General features: G+C 43.5%; 1 protein-coding gene across 1 annotated transcript in view; it reads right to left on the bottom strand.

The window, feature by feature from the left end:
- The window catches only part of adcy7 (adenylate cyclase 7), a 127,195-nt gene that overhangs the window by 94,635 nt on the left and 16,330 nt on the right, over positions 1 to 16,230 (bottom strand). Inside the window, exon 2 of the mRNA XM_056278328.1 lies at positions 4,421 to 4,497. The gene's annotated coding sequence lies outside the window, so the exon portion shown is untranslated. The remainder of the gene's footprint in view (positions 1 to 4,420; positions 4,498 to 16,230) is intronic.

Here is a 16,230-nt window from a genome sequence, read left to right as displayed (position 1 = left end):
CTTAGACGAGCAGTTCGTGCTCGAAAACCCTCCAATTCCGCAGAGAAGAGTGGGCAAAAATTCCTCCACAGCGATGTGAAAGACTGATCTCCAATTATAGGAAGGGTTTGGTTGCAGTTGTTGCTGCTAAAGGTGACAACCAGTTATTAAGCTCCGGGGAGCTATTACTGTTTCACATGGGTGATATGGGTGTTGGATAACTTTTTTCCTTCAATAAATAAAATTATCATTTAAAAGTGGTATTTTGTGTTTACTCGGGTTCTCCTTGTCTTATATATTACATTTTGCATGAAGACCTGAAATTAATCAGTGTGACAAATATGTAAAAATAGAGGAAATCAGGGAGGGGGCAAATGCTTCTTCACGGCACTGTATATCCAAACATATGATATGAAATTGTTGTAAAAAGTATACTCCAAATTTTAAGAACAATTTGACACCCCCCGCTTCAAAAAAAAAATCAGCATCAAAATGTTACTGGTGCCATGTTTTATGTGATTTCATAGAGTACTATATGAGGGACAATGTGAGACTCATCCTGGCGGGGCCACAAAGTCAAATTTCAAAGGAGTGGAGGAACGATGCAGTAGTGACTGGCCCAAAACACACATTGATAGGTCTCCAACAGTGGTGAAAGCACAAGTTAGTGGGTTAATCTAGTCCACTCTCATTATTTTAGCAACTATATCTAGATATACTTCATCCATAACAGTGATTTTGTTCATTCTGACTTGGTCTAAGGTTCAAAATCCATAACAAAAGGAAAGTCAGTAAAGTAGTCCAAAGTAATTTGGTGTTGCACTGCCATCTAAGGCCAGGCCGGTCAGGATGGGCTGCTCTGTAAATGCATAACCTCTGGTTGGCAGACCTGGTTACAGTCTGAACACATTACTTCTGGTCATTTAAGGTGGAAACGGGTTCTATATTTGCATACAAAAAAACATCAATAATGTAACAGGAACTTGCTAGCGGAAAAAAAAACCCAAGATAGTGACACAAATGAGTTTCCCCATATGAAAATGGACTATGGTAAAAACATTAAAGAAAAACCCACAAAATTACTAAGTGCTTCTGTAGGTTTTGTGTCACAGCTGTTTGTACTATGCAGATGCCATAGCCATGCATTTCTATCCTGAAAGCCACTTTATTTTGTCATTGCATTCTTATAACGAATTTGTTCTCTGCATTTAACCCATCCTATTGTATAGGAGCAAGTGGGCCGCTGCAGCACCCAGGGACCAACTCCAGTTCTTCTTTCCATTGCCTTGCTCAGGGGCACAGGCAGGAGTATTAACCCTAACATGCATGTCTTTTTTTTTATGGTGGGAGGAAACCGGAGCACCCGGAGGAAACCCACGCAGACACGGGGAGAACATGAAAACTCCACACAGAAAGGACCTGGGACAGCCTGGGGTTCGAACCCAGAACCTTCTTGCTGTGAGGCAACAGTGGTAACCACCGAACCACTGTACCGCCCAGTATAGTATAGTAATGCACAGTAATGTGACAATTTTTTTTTAAAAAAAACATAGGATACAGATACTTTTTATAACTTTAACATAATTTTGTAGGTATGGGTCAGCCTGCCTGTAGAAATGAACAATGGAAGCCATGTTTCTTCTTGACTTAGGTCAGTTGACTTTTCAGTGACATGGGTGTGCATGCAGGGCTGCTGACAGAGGGGAGGGGAGGGGTTCAGAGACCAGCAGCCGCCTGGACGCAGTCCCAACCGCAGAGGACGATGATTCTTCCCAAGCACACCCCGTCACGCTACACCCTCACTCCTACATCCCACGCTATGCAGCTACAGCCAAAGGACTCGGCTAAGGCCCAGGGGCCAACATCTGCAGATGTAGCCTGGTGAGAATGCATATATCAAATGAAGCGGTCGTAACCAAATGAAATTGATTCTTTATTATGATTAAGTTAAAAGATTTTTCGATACCCATGCCATTTGTAAAGCTAGTTATAAAACTAGGCTTTTCTTGACAGTTTTCTATACTGCACGACTGGGTATTGCACTGCATGAAGGAATAAAACATTTTTTGTAGCATGTTTAAATATGCCATTTGATGGACTTGCGGCTGGTCCGAAGTGTCTCCCTGTCTTTTGCCCAATGCCTGCAAGGAAACACTCCAGCCCCTGTGACCCTGAACTGGATTAATTCAGTATAGAGAGATGGATGGATGGATGGATATTTAAATAAGTAACCAGCCTTTTCATCACAAAATCAGACCAAACAGAATACAGAAGAAAAAAGAAAACTGTTGATAATCCTTCATTTTGAAGCTTTTTGGCATCCTATGATTTCTCAAAATCTATACTGACACCAAACATCAGTGCCGTGCTGGTATAGATTACGAAGAATGGAGCAACTTTACAGTTAGTTGGGACATCTGAATTACTGCAACAGCAAACACAGTAGATTAAGACGCCAAAGATTTGGCAAAAATGTCTGAGAAGACCCAGGTGGGAAGAATGAATGCGTAGTGCTCTTCCATCCCTCAACAACTACCACTGATTTGCCCTTGATAAACTTCTCCTTCACCCTCGGTGAACCAGCAATAGAAAGCAGGCAGCTCCCAGGGGGCTAATGTGTGCGTCTGGTCAAATTCGAAACAGAGTGGTGCTGAATATCGCCCGCATAAAAGGTAACAAAAAGAGACAGCTAAACAATTTACCTGTGGCTCAACAGATGGTGGCTAAACCCCTTTCAACATACACTTCCCTCAGCGGTCGTCAGGCAGAATGAGAGCTGACAGGCTGACTGCATGTATCTTAAGTGTACTTAGGCATGGCACATCCTGCTAAGCCCTCAATTACAGCTGTGCAGCAGCAGACATGCAGACACACAGTGGAAGTGACGCAGGAGGAGCGCAGAGGCATCTCATTACCAATTCCTCCTGATCGCCACAGATGACTGAGGTGGATGTAGCCTGAGGGTTTAGCTAATGGCATCCCCGCCGACCCACCAGCTGTCTTACTTATTAGCATGACTAAGGCTGTGTTCACGCCTCACATGTAAGGTGTGGTTTGAACAAACTGTGGGGCATTTGCCCGTTCAGTCTGGTTCATTTGGGGCAGGTGTGAACAACGTCATCCAGACTCTGGATGACGCCGAGATGGGCTGAGAAGGTGGGTCTCAGTCTACTTCCAAGTCAGCTGAGGAGCAGTTCATTTCTGCAGTTCATTTGAACACTGCCAGTACCAAACTAAGGAAATAAAGTGAAATTAATACCAAGATTTTCCAAAAAACCCACCATAGATAGATAGCCAAGATGGATAGATGCAGATTTTTTTGTTTGGGGTGTCTGATTCATGTAGGCCTAATCAAATTATTCCCTTCATGTTTCTCTGGTGGTCTTACCACCAAAGAGCACATGAGGATATGACTCATGGACAACAGATGGACTTATTAATCCATCATCAGAAATTAAGGGCTGCTAACAGAAGGAGGAGACGCATCCTGGGTAGAGTAGTGGCTCCCCTCTAAACACGCATCAGGTAAGTTTAGCGAGACAGTCATACAGAAAAATACCCTGAAACACAAGAATGAGTAGGATTTTCCGAATAATTAATGTATAGACTCATACCAATAAAATTCCTCTCAATCATCACTTATGACCCACTAGACATGTGTGGCGGTGTCTGTATCTGCAGAGAGCCTGTCCTCTGTCTTGTGTTTTCTTATTTTGCTCTGTACGGGATGTTTCTGGGTGTTAACCTCTGGGCAGGGGGACTCTAAAAACGTAGCGACCAGGTGCCAAGAGGAAGCTACAGCAATGGTGGGCAAGGTGCCGCAAATATAGCGAGGCGAAACCCCAAGCGGACAAAGCTCGTTCCACAACGAGAGTGAATCTGGGGTTGGCTTTCACCCATGGGCAAGCACTGAAGGAGGGGATGGGAATGAAGCGTGACCTGGAGTTGGCCTGTACCCTGGGATATGTTCTGGCAACTGCAGTCAGGGGGCGTGTCCTTCTGGTGACATTAGCCGGGGGGGGGGGGGGCAACTTTGAATGTGTTTACAAACTGGAACTGATAAATCCTACTCGTTCTACCTTTATCTGTTTGTGTGTGTGTGGGGGGGGGGGGGACCTAAGCGGACCAAATGCAAAATTTGACAAAATAACTTTTTCACCAGTTGGTTTGAACGAAATATATATATAGTGTATAGTATAGCATTATATCAGATTTGGGTCTGGCGGCCTGTCCGGGGTGTCTCCCCTCCTGCCACCCAGTGACTGCTGGGATAGGCTCCAGCGCCCCCGCGGCCCTGAGAGCAGGATAAGCAGTTTGGGTAATGGATGGATGAGCAAATTATTTAAGTATTTTCTTTACCCGCCTTTGAGGATCAGAGATTTAAGATTCGCCATTTCAGGACAACTAAGTTCTCAGTCACACAAAAGTAAATTCAACTTACTCTAAAAGGCTTCTTAGTGACGTCTAAATTTTCACATACTGTCTTGTTCTGTATGGCAAACTACACCCACCTGGCTCCTAAAGCAAAAAAGAAAAAAAGACAGAAAAACATTTTCTAATACTGGTCTAGTTCAGGGCATGAAGAGCAGGAGTTCCTCATATGGAAAAACCCAGACTGCATATATGCACTAAAATCAAAGCACAAGCAGGAACCTGTGTAAACAACATATAAGAAGCATTTCAACACTCACTGAGTTGACTGAAACAGCAAACCTCAACAACACCTACAGAAGCTATGAAAAAAAAATCATAAAAACTATTTGAAAATACCAAAATGACAAAAGATCTTAACAAATATAATGGTGTGATGATGCAATACAGAAACATGCAGTGTAGTTTGTTTTATTCATCTAAACTGACTACCCAGGCGGCATTCAACTAGGAGTTGTTTTAGTTGACTAAATTGTATTAGAGCCTTAACAGAAGTTGCCTTGTTACTTGACACAACTTTATAATTAGCCCTAACAAAGAAGTGTTGTCCTCTTAAAGAGTTAAACGAACCACAAAATGAGTTTGGGCCCCCTGGCTGTTCCCATCTGGCTGATAACGATGAATATCCTCTCTTCAGATTCACTTTTACTGCATATCCATCTTCCCACTTCAGATGATGCAAGGGTTTAGTCTAGAGCAGTGGTGACCAGCCCTGCTCCGGGAGAGCTACCGTCCTGCCGGTTTTCGGTCTGGAGGAAAACCCCATTTTGCGCCCTTTTTGCATGACTTAATTTTCCTAAAAAAAAAATCTGAAGTAACGGGCTGGTAGTAGTGGACTGTATAGTAGTAGTGGTAAGAAGTGTATAGGTAAGATCTGAAATGCCACTTTAATTTTGAAAAAGTAGAGTTAGACAAACCAATGCTCCAGTCATCTAATGGTTGTTATGTTTTCAACATTTTTCTAATATGATATCAGTATATTACTTTATTTTAATTGGTCTGATAAATTATCTTAGCATTAAAAAGGGTGGGACTGTGACATCCCTGGGCCTGACTATTATCAATCCCATATGTGTTGGTCTTTAAGGATAATTCCTTCTTCTTCTTTTTTTTCTTACAAACTGGGTCTTATTTTCGTAGTTTTTTTTCTCTTTCCATCGTGCATATCGGTAATATCATTTTACTCACCGGCATCATTATAGAGATTTCGGACACTGGACTATTGCTGGATACAGCTTTACAGCACTGTCTCATGGGGCAACTGACTCAAGCCTTAAATCTGTCCTCTCAACAACAACAAAAGACAGTGCCTCCGTTAGACTACTTACATGATTTCCCATTATGTATGACTTATTAATTACACTGGCCAGGTGGTTGGATGGTTACTACGCCCTGCAGTAAGTATAGCTTGGTCGTTCCTGCAAGTAGCTAAGCAATATGATCAATCATTAAAAATATTGGACATTTCAGGTCATCATTTTTAATTTTCACTTTCGTTTTCACTTCCAAATGTGTGGTTTAGATAACTGGGGTTAAACTGGACTTGAAACATGTCAGACGCTCATGTTCTGATGCCGCGTGATCTCTGTCCTCCGTTCTGCTCAGATTAATCAATTCTTTTCTAAGATGCCAATGCCCCTTTTACATTAAAACCTGTGGAAAGTGGTTGCAAGGTGTGCAGAAAGTAGTCGCTCTCAACGGGCACTGGGCAGAACGCTTTTCTTTTTTTGGGGGGGGGGTAGGAAAAAGGTGCTTCCAAAAAGTTGAGAACCGCTGAACTTGTACAGAAAAAGTGCTATGAAGTGAACCACGTTTTTTATCAGCCGACCGATCACGATGAAGAAGAGGGTGAATAACACAGCATTGAGCGTTTCTCGTGACGTCAACAAACATGGAGGTGGTGGCGCCGGAAGTTGGTGCTTGTAAGTGGACATGAACACAGTCCCATGTAGCCTCCTCCCGTTTGCCATGGCCCTTTTGGCATGAGAAGTTGCTCGAACAAATGAATTAAACAAAATCAAAGAAAATGATAATTAGGCCGCAAAATCGATGCAAACATTCAATATGGTGCCACAGTGAACTGAGCGAGCTGTTGCTGTGGAAACAATATGAGCGCAGGGCGGTCTGCTTTTTTTCACTTCGGCACAAAAGGTGCTGTAGGCTTTTTCTTACGTAAAAAGTCCAGTATGGACAAGCCCTAAGATGCCATTGCAAAGCTGAGTCCAGCAGTGATCCCATATCCAAGATCTCCACAATAAAGCCCCTGAGGAAAATTACATCCTGATACGCAAACTATGAAAATAAAGATCCAGGTTGTAAAAAAAACACAAAAAAACAACAACAAACAAACAAACAAAAACGGGGGGGGGACAGATTTATCCTTTAACACTTGTCCTTCCTCCACTCTCGCTGACTCTCAATGCAGCCCTTGTCTTGGGGTGGCCCTCTGCACACAGGGCTATGGTTACACAGTTTGCTAAAGCCAAACCCCTGTGTTTCACCACCAGGGGCCAAGGAATGTGCCTGAAAACGTCTCCGTCCAGCAGCCGTGTAGCCAGCAATGTCTGGAGGCCTGGAGGTTTACGTGGCTGACAGGGCAGAGAAGCACTGAGAGCGGTATCGCTCAGTGAAACGTGTGTGTGTGTGTGTGTGTGTGTGTGTGTGTGTGTGTGTGTGTGTGTGTGTGTGTGTGTGTGTGTGTGTGTGTGTGTCTGCTGCCCAGGAGTCCTCAAAGGAATTGACTTGGACTGACAGGAGATTGACTGGAGCCAGTCCCGAACGTGACTCACACTTGTGCAAACCCGTGCAGGTGTGAAAACAGTACGCGCTGCAAGTATCACCCACAACTATCAAAGAGTTATTCGACCTTGTGAAACCTAAGCGCCACTTGTGCTTACAAACTGGTTAAGGGAGCGTTCATGTGAAGTTTCTTGAGGTCTTACAAAACCAAACTGAGCTCTCAGGAAGTGCGAGGACCAATTCCGAAATCTTCGCCTCCTTTCACTGGAACCACAGAACTCGTTCATCTGGAACCTCCGATCTGTTTTTAAACGACCGACCACCTGCTGTTGGACAGCATTACACACATGTAGATGCATGTCAACGTTTTCTCGTGACCCACACACGAATGTGGGGTGCATGTGTCCAAATTTGAAACGTGAGCATAGAGAACTATTGTTCTGCACACTGCCAACTACTCGTTTCCCCCCATTTTAATTCACATCAGATCTTTCAGACTCCTTCACCGAAACAGGAGATTTGCAGTCATTATTACTAGATTATAATGTGCCCTGGGATATAGGAAAACTGATTTTTCAAAGCACAATCTTTATTAAATTTGCTTAAGAACACAGGGTCATTGAGCGTTTCTGTGTATTTCTGTGTATACTGAAGGAGAAATAAGGCCGGCTAATCCAAACTCCTTTTCAATAACCATTATTGGGCAGATGGTGTTGTATGTACACGTGTTTGTATAAATACAATAACATGCGATCTTTTCCTTTTTCCACAAAGACGGCCGAATTAACAGTTACAGAGGCAGTTTTGAACATGGTCATATTCCCAAATTCTTCAAAGTGCCAAAGTCAAAGAGCACAACAAGAAACTCATTTCTCCACGTCAATTTTCACGCTTTTTTGCTCTCTGCTCATGTCTTGTGCTTCCACTTTCCCCTCCTTCAAAGGTCGATGTTTTTCTGCAGAACTCCTACAGTGAAAAGCACATGCAGGGTTTTCACAGTTGAAGAGCATTCTCGTTTCAAGGCTACCCATACCCTGTGACATATAGCCAACCGCACGCACTCTCATTTCCTTGGCAACCATGACTCATTTCCCTGACAACGCTGCAAGGACGACTTCACAAAAGGGAAGCTGCAGCCCGCTTCAGACTCTCAGCCACTGACGGATGGACGCCATTAAAAAGAGTCCACAGCTTCCAGATTACCTCAGTATAAAACGATGCACCGTGATTGCGGTAAAGGACAGATAAGCGTGGATGTAGACAATAATCAGTGACCTCTTCCTGGTTTATAAGCAGAGTTTCTGCCCTTTGCAAAAAGCGAGCAGCTCTTAGCCACAAATTATTTTTGATCTTTGTTTTTCACATCAGCAAGAAGGCAGAAATGAGGTAAGAAAGAAAAAAAGAAAGATTGGCACCAGTATGTCCTACGCTTGCAGGAGCTGAGGCTACATCTTGGGTTGCTGAATTGGATGAAGGTGCATACCTGTACTGGCAGTGCTGGATGCAGGAGAGGCCTAACAAAGGACACAGTGTTTAAGTGCGTGAGTGTGTCTGTGTTGTTGCGACCACTGAAAGATCCAGTTCCCTTTAACCAACTCATCCAACTTGCACACACTCGCCACTGCCGTTCCAGTGCCATCAAGCAGGACTGCAAAAGTAATTTCCTTTGTTCTCGCTATACTGCAGCTGGAATATGAATGGAAACACATCTGGACAGAAAGGCCTGAAAAAAGCATTTGGAAAGCCATCTGAAACTATTTCCATACAAAAACAAAAACGTGACCACTTGTCGTAGTTAAAGCAGCGATTTCAATTTGTATGTTTTTATTCATTCAATTCCGCAGTCCAACTGTCAGCCAAACCCAAGCCATGTGCACGTACTTCCTCCATCTTAGGGACTCTACTCTGTCCATCTGACAGGTTGTCAACCAACTCCTCTCCTCAAACAGCGAGCCGATCACGTCTAATCAGTCATTAACCAGACCAGCACAATGAGCAGTCTGTTGAAAAGCCTGCTAGCAGCCAGTTATAGCGAACCTCCCTGAGGCCTGCAAACATTACACACATCCAAGAGAGTAAACACACACATACACACATAACTCAAATCATCATTTACTGTGAACTGTATCAAAGAAACAAAATACACACGTTTTTACACAGATTAAGCTCCATGTAATAAATAAATGTCTCAGACTACATTTACACCGCTAGAATAATATCAAAACTATGCACGCTATATCTCCTTGGACATCAGCACTCGCAAAAGACCATCGCTCCTTTTTTTCAAAAGTGACAATCGAAGGCCCAGTGGCAGTAAAGATGCCACACTCATCAGCAAGGGTGAAAAGATTCATCAATTTATGCCGATACACCAATAGATAAGGCAACCGCGCATTCATTCACATCCCTGGAAGTCAAAGAAAAGTTGCAGAAAATGCAATCTAGATCCCCAACTGGTCTCATTAGTACTGCAAATGAACTCCCATTTCATTGGTTATGTTTTATGCATGCTTTGTCTCACGAGTTGCACAAACTGCCCAATGCAGACAGTCGGTCACGGGTGCACCCTCAGCACTCGACGTGGCCACTTCCCAATGAGCAGCTATGGACGATGGATGTAGGTACTACTTTGGGTTTAGTAAGAGGGACAGAAATACAAAAGTCATGCAATTTGCACTAGAGGTTTTTTGCTTTTTTTTCCTGGTTTTTCTCCCCAATTCTACCCAAACAATTACATCCCAGTTGCTGCTCCACCCCCTCTGTTGATCTGGGGAGGGCTGCAGACTACCACATGTCTCCTCCGATACATGTGGAGTCACCAGCCACTCCTTTTCACCTGACAGTGAGGAGTTTCGCCAGAGGGGATGTAGCGCATGGGAGGATCACGCTATTCCCCCCAAGTCCCCCCTGAACAAGCGCCCCGACCGACCAGAGGAGGCGCTAGTGCAGCGACCTGGACACATACCCACATCCAGCTTCCCACCTGAAGACACGGACAATTGTGTCTGTAGGGACGCCCGACCAAGCCGGAGGTAATATGGGTATTCGAACTGGAGATCCCCGTGTTGGTAGGCAACGGAAGAGACCGCTACACTAACCAGATGCCCATTTGCACTAAATGTCTTGATAAAACAAAATAAAGTGGCCACACCATGAACCTGGCTGCACACAAAAAAACATGGCATCAGTCTTGTATTGTCCTCTACACCGGTGATTTTCAAACTATGGGTTCTGGGTTGCAGCAAGGGGTCGCAGAATGTTTACAATTAACACTTTGTTTGGCGATAGATAAATATTGTCTAGTTATTATTGATTTTTCTATTATTTTATTATTTTATCTTTATTTTTATTTTATTATTCATTTATAATGCATTATTTTTCTATTTTGTGATGAAATATTCGTTTATTTAGATAAAGAAGAAAAGAGAAAACACATTTTGAGTCAGTGCAAACAAGTGCAATGAGTTAATTGTATCCTAAAATATCACTAAAATAATGTTTAATGTTGACACGACTTGACTGTTTCATTTAATCATTCATAGGCCATGACTGAAAATGGAAAAGGGGAATACTGTATTGACAAACAGAGAATTATTAATGTTCTCACTTTCTGACAGGTCATGAGAATTTAAGGTATATTTTACTAAACAATATTTGGTGGGTGCTCAGTGAAAAAGTATCTCCACAGATGCGTTGTGCTATGAAAAGGTTTGGGAACCCCTGCTCAGCACCTTTTCACACATATGAGGTGGCACCTTCTTTAGAAAATTACTATCCCCAGCGGTTAAGCCATAATTCAAAAATGAGCAACAAATACAGACGTCCGCCATTTCATATTTCATTTGTAAAGACAGGAGGGCAAAGCACTGTTGAAAAGGAAGGCTTTCGCAAGTTACTCAACACGCCCGCATTGAAATATGTCATCCCAGGTCGACAGCATTTCAGCAGGAAATGAATGTTCTGCACACCCTACAAAGAAGTGAAAGCAGAAATTCACGAGGAATTAAGCGAGCTGCAGTTACAGTTGATGGATGTCATGTCCAGCAGAAGCTTATGTTGCATCATATCAAGATCATCTCAGGTTAAACAGAAGCTTTATGATAATGGCGAACCTTCACCCAAATGTTCGCTTGTTAACTTGCTGTATCTTGACTGAAATAGTATAACAGGGTTGTAAAAGCTGGATCCCAGTTGTATAACACCATATCACACCATGTCAAGTTCATTTTTTATTTACAGGGCTCTAAAATCCTGTTTCCAGTTAGCATCTACAATTTCAAATGTCTTTGGCAGACAAGTTGAATCCATTTGTTTAAATTGAGTCCTGAAAACTCTGCATTCTCGATGGCACTTCCCCAGATGGGGTGCTCTCATAAGTGTTGCATAACGCCCTTGAACTGCAACAAGCACACTAAGAATGCTAAAAATGAAATAGGGAAGAAGAAAAGGAGACAGCAAGACACCCACACATCTGCCCACATTCACAATAATATTCAGCGGAGGCATGTATTAGCTCCTAAAGGCTGAGGTGTGTATGTGTGTATATATATATATATATATATATATATATATATATATATGTATAGAGAGAGAGAGAGAGAGAGAGAGAGAGAGAGAGAGAGAGAGAGAGAGAGAGAGAGAGAGAGAGAGAGAGAGAGAGAGATTAGTGCATGATATTCCGCTCTTCATTAGTTGAGCACTTATAACAACACCATTCACGGTTTCGGGAAAAAAACGTTTTTATATATATATATATATAGAGAGAGAGAGAGAGAGAGAGAGAGAGAGAGAGAGAGAGAGAGAGAGAGAGAGAGAGAGAGAGAGAGAGAGAGAGGATATAGACATAACTCATTTTCTGATGCATGGATTAAGTCATTGCATTGGAAGCAAGTCATGATATCAATAACTTTTTTGTTGAACAGCAAGGCTTACCATGTGATTGTGTGTGTGGTGTGTGTGTGTGCTTTTGCACACTGTATTTTAGCTATAGAGGTGTAAATAGCAAAACTATTAAGAAAAGCCAGCTGGAAAGCTCCGGACATTGCTCTATGCTGACTACTGGTGCTCGTTCCAGAGGAAGCCAGCATCTGTACCATGAGGACAGTCATCACATCAACACATAGACAGATCCCAGAAACTCTCTAATTACATTGGTGTTGTTTGTGTCCCTTTGTCTATTGATGTGGACATCGATAAATTATTCAGTGTGTGCGTGTGTCTTGACATCGGAATACATTTTATCGCCCAAACACTGGCGGCGGATGCTAATGATCGGCCCCGCTAAGAGGCTGTGGGTATGGAAGGTGCCCAGGAAATGGAACAATTAAAAAGACAATAAGGTGAAAAGTCATTTCTCGAATGACGGGCTAAAGCACTCTAAAGCCCCTCATTTCAGGAGCACCAATCCTCTCCACACGGCAGGAACAAAGGTGGGGAACGGCCCCTCATCCGCTAGAGAGCTTCTATGTAGATTAGCAGGACTTGAGCAAAATGTTAGAAGCTAGGCGATCTCAAAACACTGAAATACAATATGAATAAATATTCCACCTCCTGATATATGCAGGGATCTGCAGTGCGAACATTTTAGTGTGAACGATATTCCATGAATTCAAATTCAGCAAAGTGAAAAAGAGAAGTATGTGATGCTTGCTATTCCAAATAGCGGTGATTGCTTCTCTATTCGTTTCACTGACGGTCCTCCTTGTGCATCTCCTAAAAAAAAGGTTTGAGGACCCACAAAATTGGAATATTAATATAAACACACGCAGGCCCGTACTTCATACCAAAGCTTCACACATCGTACAACCAGGGGTGCGAGCTGTACACTGACAGACGTCTTCATTAGCATGTGATGATATGCACTGAGAGGAGATAAGGTGACAGCAGACACATGAAAACTGCTGCAGTGGACGCTTGTGTAATACAGGGAGTGCCATCATAATCCCAGCAGTCAGCAGCCCTTTATATGGACCCAGGCCAAAAGGCCACCTGGCTAGCTATAACAGGACCCGCTTTTAAAGTCAGGTTGTCAACAGTTGTCACTATCCCCATGTTGACTCTGGCTTGACTTTCATAAGAAAATGTTCTTGAAGGACAGCCAAGCCAACATGACTGTTAGAACAACTGCTGGACTGCGGAGCTCTGATAATAATTACAATAATCATGGAATATAATGCTGCACAGTTCTGATCTAAATGCACCTGGGAGCCAAGCATCTGAGACGCTGTGACAAATGACTACGGACTGTAATGAATGAGAACCTGCCTGATAATCCATAAAGGTGTCTGTCGGGTCATCCTTGCTCTAGTGAGGAACAGATGTGGATCATCTGCTGTAAATGGTCATGGGGAGGCAGGGCTACGGGCTGTAAATAAATGGCGGCAACTTACCAAAAGCCACACTTAATAGGTGCATGGTGATATAAAGAATTATATGCATGTTATGCAGAGTGAATATGTCCTTGTCTGACCCCTAGCACAGAACGCCAAGTACTGTTCTCTCTGCACCAAGTGTGTAAGATGCCCCTGTGTCACAATGTGAGATATTCATAGTTTAATTTTCACGGTATTAATTGATAAATTATGATAATTTGATAGATTAATAATAAATAAATTTTACTAAATTTAATAAATAATTTAACAAATTAATGGTAGGTGAAGAAAATGGTTCCGGTTCTTAGCCGTTAAACCCTACCATCTCTGACACACGCAATATTTGATTTTCCCACAGCCAATTAAGAAAATGCTTATGGATGTTTATCTGTGATTACATGGTAGTTATCTAAAAAATGTTTTAGTATTGTTTGACGCCCTGGCTCCCACTGACTTGGCTCACACTTGCAGTCCACAGCAAACTATGAAACAACTGCAGAGAACCATAGGCCTATTTACTGCGGGTGTTAAGAAATGACAGATGTCTGTAAATGTGCTATGTATCCACTGCCCTTCCATTTGAATTTATAGCTGTGTTTTTTTTAATTCAGTCTGCTGAATTATAAGGGTCAAAATCAGGTAAGAACACTACTATTACTACTACTATTACTACTACTACACTACTTTTGGCTGCTACCATTCACCGCAGCGGATCATCTGTTTCCATCTCTTCCTGTCTTCTGCATCTTCCTCTGTCACACCAGCCACCTGCATGTCCTCTCTCACCATGTCCATAAACCTCCTCTTTGGCCTTCCTCTTCTCCTCTTCTCTGGCAGCTCCATATTCAGGATCATTGTCCCAGTATACCCAGCATCTCTCCTCCACACATGTCCAAGCCATCTCAATCTTGCCTCTCTTGCTTTGTCTCCAAACCGTCCAACCTGAGCTGTCCCTCCAAGGGGTAAATGGGGGGAAATAGTGTGATCCTCCCATGTGCTACGTCCCCCTGGGGAAACTCCTCACTGTCAGGTGAAAAGAAGCGGAGGAGGGATGTGGTAGTCTGCAGCCCTCCCTGGATCGGCAGAGGGGGTGGAGCAGCGACCGGGATGGCTCGGAAGAGTGGGGTAACTGGCCAGATACAATTGGGGAGAAAAAAGGGAGGAGGGGTTCACATCTGCGAATTTTGAGGCGAGAAATCAACTGTGTAGATTTCGAATATTGGCAGTTTTACGAAAATCGATGGCGAATCAAAAATTTGCTGCAACATTTTTGGAGTTGAGAAGCTCCACAAACTGGCGCCCAGCCAGCAAGTCATGCTCACAGACCTGCTGTGAGCTGGCTGGAGATCTTTCAAGAGACCGGTCTCGTAGACAAGAGGCTTTTATTTCCTCGTTGACGGATGGTCTGTTTACATATCATAACACAAATGTCCATTATAAAATTAACAGAGCCTGTTCTCCTTATCTGCCTTGTTATCTTCCATCCATCCATCCATCATCCAAACCACTTATCCTGCTCTTATCTTGTTATCGGCCTTGTTCTCCTGTGGGGTGACTGGTTGGAAATTTACAAGGTTTTCTTGATGAATCTCTCAACATTCTTCGGGGGAACTCTTCCATGTTCTTTGCTGATGTGTTGTTAAACATAGGATTTCAGACAGTTATACTAAATATAGGTTTTTAAATGCAGGAAAAGGAATAATGGGATGTCAAATTCACTCTCTCAAAGTCAATCAAATAAAGTATGTGCTAGGGCGTCTGGGTAGCGTAGTGGTTCATTCCATTGCCTACCAACACAGGGAACTTTGGTTCGAATCCCCATGTTACCTCTGGCTTGGTCGGGCGTCTCTAGAGACACAATTGGCTGTGTCTGCAGGAGGGAAGCCGGATGTGGGTGTGTCCTGGTCGCTGACTAGCGCCTCCTCTGGTCGGTCGGGGTGCCTGTTTGGGGGGGAGAGGGGCTGGGGGAATGGCGTGCTCCTCCCACGTGCTGCGTCCCCCTGGTGAAACTCCTCACTGTCAGTTGAAAAGAAGCGGCTGGCGACTCCACATGTATCAGAGGAGACATGTGGTAGTCTGCAGCCCTCCCCGGATAGGCAGAGGGGGTGGAGCAGAGATCGGGACGGCTCGGAAGAGTGAGGGAATTGGCCAGGTATAATTGGGGAGAAAAGTGGGGGGGGGTGTGTGCTGATAAAACCATTTGACTCCTATCAACTTTGATTTGAAGCGTGAGTGTTAAGGAGTGGATGCATTATTCGGCAGAACTGATTGTTGCTGACAAGTAACGCATCCCCTATCAGTCTTGTTGGTCACAGTCTCGCCCCCCAACACCTGACGTAAGCAGTTCTTTCATCTAGCCCAGCAAAGAGTTTGTGCTGCTCTAGAACCAGTTCTCCAGGCCCAGAGCTGGATCTTTGGCTGTTGAAATGTGAAGAACTGGTTCGAGATTAGGCACTGGCTCCAAACCAACCCTCCAACTGCCTTGGGGGAAAAGGGGTAAGTGTGGAGGTGAAGCACTGTCTGAATGTGCGACAGTGTGTGTCTGGCTGAAACAGTATGTCACCGTTACGAAGCTTAACTTCTCTGGTTCCAAGTGACACTTGAGAGTCACTTGACTTCATCAGTTTGAGCAGAGTCGATGATGACAAAAACAGCCCTGTCTTTCTGTTTGAGAACCCTCTTCCTCAGTGGTCTTTTCCTCAAGCCCTGA

This window comes from Lampris incognitus, chromosome 4 (assembly GCF_029633865.1).
Source record: "Lampris incognitus isolate fLamInc1 chromosome 4, fLamInc1.hap2, whole genome shotgun sequence".
In the NCBI taxonomy this organism is placed as follows: domain Eukaryota; kingdom Metazoa; phylum Chordata; class Actinopteri; order Lampriformes; family Lampridae; genus Lampris; species Lampris incognitus.
Note: the sequence above shows the minus strand (reverse complement) of the source record. Positions and strands in the feature narration are given on the sequence as shown.